Here is a 6,555-nt window from a genome sequence, read left to right as displayed (position 1 = left end):
AAAAAAAAAAAAAAACAAACTCAAGTTTGCACACATTTTTTTCTCATTTTTCCTCTTGGGACCAAATATTTACATTTTGCTGAGGACAAAATGGTGTCTCAAAGACATGAGGCCATTTGACTTGTTCAAGGTCACCTTATGTTACTCTTCCATCCACCATAAATTCCTCCACTGGCTCAACATCTCTTCATTTAGCATAACAATAGCGACTAACAGAATAGTGATCTGTCCTACAAATTAGTGGCAAACTAAACTCCAAGATAGAATCTCCACAACCTAATTTCCTAGTGTTCCCTCCCTTGTATAAGTGCCCCCACCCTAGTAAGGTGGGCTAGCCTGAGAATTCTAACCAACAGAATGGGGCCATCGTGATGAGAATTCACTTCAGTGGCTTTTCTTTCTTGCCCGCCAACCCCATATCTCCACAGGTTCTAAGGAAGCCATATACTGCATTAGGAGGGCGATAGTAAAGAACTCTAGACAGCCTCTGGTCACCAGCCAGCATGGAACCCAGTTCTGCCAAGAGTCCTGTAAATGAGCTTGTGGAGTCTTGAGATAGCACCACAGCTCTGATTGACTTTGGTTGCAGCTGTATGATAGACCCTTGAAGCAAAGACCTCAGTTAAGCCATAACAGATTCTTAATCCATAATGACCCTGAGAATTACTAAATGTATGTTGTCTTAAGACTTTTCATTTGAGAGGAGTTGCTGGACAGCAGTAGATAACCAAATCAGCAGGACACTGTGCTAAGGAAACTAAGCTTGGATGGTGGTTTTCATTCGTTTGTTTGCTTTTAAGTTATTATTGCCACATGACTGGTGTGCATCAGAGCTTATCTTTAAACCGAGTTTTGTCTAATCTCTAAACTTCTACCCTCAACCGCATATCTTACTGATTCAATGGCATTTCTACTTTGCAAAGTAACTTAGGTTACTGCTCTCCATTCACCTGTGACTGTTGTATCAGCTCTCAAATACTACCTCCTCTACTTCATGATGCAGAATAGCTCACACACTAGTCCCCTTCCCTATGGTGGATAAGTTTTCCTACTAGTCTATAAATGACCCTTTGCATCCCTCAAGACATGAAGCAGTAATCTTCAGAAAGCTTTCCTGGGAAAGAGCCTGATTGAGAAACCTCTTCTTGCTCAGCACATGCCTCAAGTTTCCCATGGTGGTATTTCTTCCCACATCTGTACTGTGATCTGACTAGCCACCATCACAGTATGTTTTGGGAGAAGAAATTTTGTCTTATTCGGGGCTTGTCACGATGCCTAGAAATTCAAGGAGTATTTGTTGAATGGGTGAAGCCAAGCAAGCCGCCCTAGGACTAGGACCCAGCTCTGCTGGCCCAGAGCAACATTCTTCTCTGGCACCTTTTCTACTAATCGGACCTAATCTGTAATCCTCTTTACCAGGCTGCTTAACAACCCACCCACTACTGTTCTCCAGTTTTCATCAGTCTCTCATTCATTCATGCCATATTCCTGCAAGCTTTCCCTGGTGGGTAAGATACTAGGGCTCTCATGACCTGGTCCTCAGCCTTACAGGGTCACGATCACAATTAGGTTCGGAAAATGAAGCATAAATACAAGGTTCTAACATATCATGTATTCGGCAACAAAACAGGCCAACTGGCTTTGAAAATAAAGATAGCACTAGCTTTGATTCCGATGTAATCTGAGGACCACGAAGTGGATCCAAGAGAGAGATGGCTGAACAGTCTTGTTTCCCTGAATTTCGGCTGTGCTCAAATAGACATTCCTTGGAGCTTTTATTCTAATTTATTTTTAAACAACTCCATGGCATCAAAAGAGAGGCTTCTACTTTAAAATGTCACTTTTAAAGGAGACACTTTTTTTTTAGTATAATTTTTTTTAAAAGATTTATTTATTTATTATATGTAAGTACACTGCAGCTGTCTTCAGACACACCAGAAGAGTACGTCAGATCTCGTTAAGGATGGTTGTGAGCCACCATGTGGTTGCTGGGATTTGAACTCAGGACCTTCGGAAGAGCAATCAGTGCTCTTAACCGCTGAGCCATCTCTCCAGCCCTAAAGGAGACACTTTTAAAGTGTCCTGGGGAAAAGAAAATTTCTGTCATAGCTGTTTCACCAGTCAGGGGGAAGAAATACTTCTCTGGTACCCATAGTTCCATTTGCAAGGATAAAATTTCCATGTCCTGCCCAGCTGGCTGAAGAAGCAGAGGCCCTTTTCAAGCTGAAGTTGAAAAGGACTATAGAAGTGTTTAGTCCCCTTGGGTTGGGTCTTTACAGTAGACTGAACACCGTTTGAGAATTGAGATTATTTTATCCATCTCAAGCCAAGGACTATACCAGACACCATGCCTTCCCAATAGATCTCAAGTGACTCTCCACACATTTCTGTTATGAATACCATGACCTCAAGAATGATGATACTTCCTGTTATTTTGCTTAGGAAAATGAAAGCACATCTGTTCTTCAGTGTGCAGATAGATGCAAGTACTCAAGAGCATCTTCCCTGCATAGTCAGATGATCATGTTCCATGGGTAGCTAACTCAGAGGAGTCTGCTCCATGCAAAGGCAGACAAGTACACTCTATGGGTAACCCAGTACTCGGGGATGCTCTGCCTAACTTTACTATCCATTATATTTCAAGGTTGGTATGTTGGCCTGTAAAAGAATAGAATTGGGCAAATTAGCATGACTTCCCAACCTGAAGCTCAAGTGGAAAGACATTGGGCCTAAGAAATCCCATTTGTAAGACAGTATTTGATATAAAATGTACAGTGTAGGAACTGTGAGTCTTGCAGTCTTGTCATCTGTGTTACTGAACATGTAGGTTTCCTATGGTTTTAAATTCAGAGAGAGCTGGCACGGTGGACATTCAGATTCTTTCCCAGCAGTCTTCCTCTTCTTTTCTTTGGATTCAGAAGCTTCATATTGTTCAGATTCAAAGTGTAACAAACCTAGGAATGGTGGCAACCGTGCTGACAGATAAACTGAAATTGGTCAGGCAGTCATGAATACAGTTGCCATCTCTTCCACTGCAGAACACATCCCTTGGATGTCTGAAACTGTTATGACTTTTCGTATGCACCCCTAGGACAGCACTGAATTGTTAATTAGGTGCAGCAGAAGGGGCTGGCAGTTAATAGAATTTGCTGCTCTTTCAGAGCACCTGAATTTGGTACTCTGTACCCACCTCATGCAACTCATGACTGCTACTCTAGCTCCAGGGAATGTGGAGACTGGACTCATGCAGACATGCATCCCTACACATAATTAAAAATAATAAAAGTAAATCCTAGAGACATTAACAGTAACAAAATAGAAAAATTATAACAAGATGCTTTAATAAGACTCATTAAAAGCCTATACATTATTTATTTCTGGAAATTTTGGGGCTTCAGTTAGTTGACTATGAATAACTGAAACAATAAAATACAAAGCCATGGGTAAAGGGAGACGCCTGAATGCCTTTCCTCTTTCCTACAAGAGTCTCCTGTGTCTCCAACCCTTCCCTTTCTGTTGGCCTTTCTCCTAACCTCTAAATATGCCCAAGTCAAGCTATTAATTTTTTTCTCTACTTCCTGGTGCACTGATTTTTCTTCCTCTGGATTTTTAGAGCTGAGATTTCAGCTCTGCTGAGAAGGAATTTAAACTGGCCAGACTGCTGAGATCAAGACCAGCTATGAAATCATATGAAAAAAACTCTCTATGTATTTTCCGGTATTTTTAACTTGTTGGACCTCTTTGGTATTTCTGGTCCTTATGGAGCTTCTTTCTAGAAATTCTCTGCTCCCTTGACTTCTCTGGCCATCTCCTTTTAGAGTTTCCCTTAAGGTTTTTGTCTTCTGCTTCTCTCTAAAAGCATGTTATTATGGTGGCCTGCTGTTCTTCCCGCCCTTGGAGTGTCCAGACTCTTCTAATGGCTCCTCCTCCCAGCTATAGTCTCAGAGCCAGCCCTGAGCCTTTGGCTTTTGAACTTACATCCAGCCCTCTGCTGAGCATCCCCTGAGATGGCCCCTGACTCTACATCAAGAACTAGATGAGAGTTTCTAAGTTCCAAGTTTCTTCTAAAGGCAATAGCCACCCATTTTTGTTTTGTTTTGTTTTATTACCATTAGCCTGCATAGGTCCTCATCGTATGTCACCTGTTCCCTTGGTAGAAGAAATGGTAGCTTAACATACTCATTGTTTATACCCAGTTTCTCATGCCCAAACCTTGTAGAGAAGGAGAATCGTTGCTTGCTTAACCTTTCTTACAGTCAAAGGTGGCCACTGGAGATGGTATCTACCCAACTGGCTGTTGGTCTCTGGAAGGACCTTTAAAATTGATGATAAAGGAACTGTTGGCTTAAATCCCACTCTTGTATCCAATTGCAATGTGATATGTTCAACCAGCCATCTTCTTATGGTGAAATGTCCTCTATGAGAGTAAAACATGACAAAGCCAAACTGCAGAGAGCAGAGTATCTGAATCAATCACTGCCTGTCACCACCCTTTCGCTATGAGAGAAAACACACCCCTACTGGCTTAAACTACTCTTACATGTAGAACCTGCTGGCTTAAACTACTCTTAGATGTAGAAATTCCCACACCTTACTAATACACTCTATCCCTAAACGTGTGCTGGCCATAACATTTAAACAAATCTATGACATATCTCTGCCTTACATGCTTGGGTGGAGCTTCCCCACCTTCCCAGAAAGCCGATGCTGTCCTTCAGTTCTGTATCTCATCTGTTATATCTTGTTCTTTCTAGCTTTGCATCCTCAGAATACTGAACTGTTTCTATCTAGTACCTCATCCACAAAAACAGCTGGATCCTGGTACACCTCAGTGGATACTGCTCCTTGCCATCCCCACCTGCAGATTTACAAAGAACCTGCTCTTTCTTCATGCCTAATACCTGGGGCATATCTGCCTCAGCCTTACACCTAAACTATCCAGTTCTCTGGTTAGGTCTGTCATTTCCACGGGCTACAGGGCATTTCAGGTAATGGTACACCTTTGACCCACTCTGTCTGTCTGTCTCTCTGTATCTGTCTCTCTGACTGTCTCTGTCTTTCTCTGTCTGTCTCTCTCTCTGTCTCTGTCTCTCTCCCTCTCCCCCATCTCTCTCATATACTCTTATCTACCTTATGCCATCCCTTAAGAATGCTTGTTTCTCTAAACCTAGGGCAAGAGAAAGCTTTACAAATGATTCCTTGCTTGCTTTGCATGGTCAGAGACACTTAGTATCTCTTTATCTTATTTTTCACAGCACAGACCCGGTAAACAGGGCTGTTCAGTACACCCTTGCTGACATGAATAGGAAAAAAGTACTACTAGGAAGGCTTTCCTAACGCCCACACTTTTTCCTGGATAATCCACTCCCTGATTCTTTGCATTCTTGTTACATTCTTGATTGTTACTAGAAATAAATGGGACTTGGGTTAAAAAAAAAAAAAACCAACAGGCAAACCCACATACAAGTTACACTTAATTATGTTGTATCAGTCTCTATGTCCTCCACACAGACTCTGTGTTTCTTGGAGGTTCTGCTTTTCACTTCCTTTAAGACTTTCACAGCTGCCCTAACACAGTGTTCTCTAAATAATGGCTGGTGGACTTATGGGGAGTTGGGTGGTGGCCCAAAGTAACATCAGTGTGAGCTGTCTCCACTGGGTAGTGGAAGCAGCCATGTTTCCAGTTGTCTTTGGCTTTCTTTGTGCTGTTTTCCTAGATATGCCGTGCTTCTCACCAAATCAAATCACCTGTTTCTGTTGCAAGTGACCTGCTGGCCACCGGCACTTCCTCTAGAAGTTGGTACTCAAGTCAGAACAATGTTCCTGAAGCCAGTAATAACAATAGCAAGCCTTAACTGAGCCATCTGTAGCAAGCAGAGCTCAGGCTGGGAACTCTTTCCACTGTTTTGTTCATCCAAACATGCTCCATTTTCAGATAAAGAAATGGAGTGGAGCCGGGCAGTGGTGGCGCACGCCTTTAATTCCCAGCACTTGGGAGGCAGAGGCAGGTGGATTTCTGAGTTCGAGGCCAGCCTGGTCTACAGAGTGAGTTCCAGGACAGCCAAGGCTACACAGAGAAATCCTGTCTCGAAAAACCAAAAAAAAAAAAAAAAAAAAAAAAAAAAAAAAAAAAAAAAAAAAAAAAAAAAAAAAAAAAAAGAAAGAAAGAAAGAAAAGAAATGGAGTGGAGAAGGATTATCTGACTTATAAGAACCCACTCAGCAAGAGTGAAAAGCAAAATTCAAGCCCAAGCTATCTGGCCAGTGACCTCCTTCAAAAACATGGGCATTAGCTGAACCTCTAATTCTACCAGCCTATAGAGGAATGCTCTTGTGTCTCCTATTATCATAAAGTTGGAATTATGCTTTCTCAACTGGACATACCTCCTAAAATTGGAGGACTTTAAATATCTAACTTCTGTAGCCTGAGGAAATCTGACACCATGTCCTTTAAAAGCCTGCAGTCTAGATTTGTTGATGATGTTGTCATAACTTGTTAAAAATTTATTATACAGTAGACATTGCAATGAATTTGAGATCTTCATCACATTTTATG

The sequence above is a fragment of the Mastomys coucha genome, unplaced genomic scaffold (genome assembly GCF_008632895.1).
Source record: "Mastomys coucha isolate ucsf_1 unplaced genomic scaffold, UCSF_Mcou_1 pScaffold9, whole genome shotgun sequence".
Taxonomy (NCBI): domain Eukaryota; kingdom Metazoa; phylum Chordata; class Mammalia; order Rodentia; family Muridae; genus Mastomys; species Mastomys coucha.
This window is presented reverse-complemented; position numbering follows the sequence as displayed.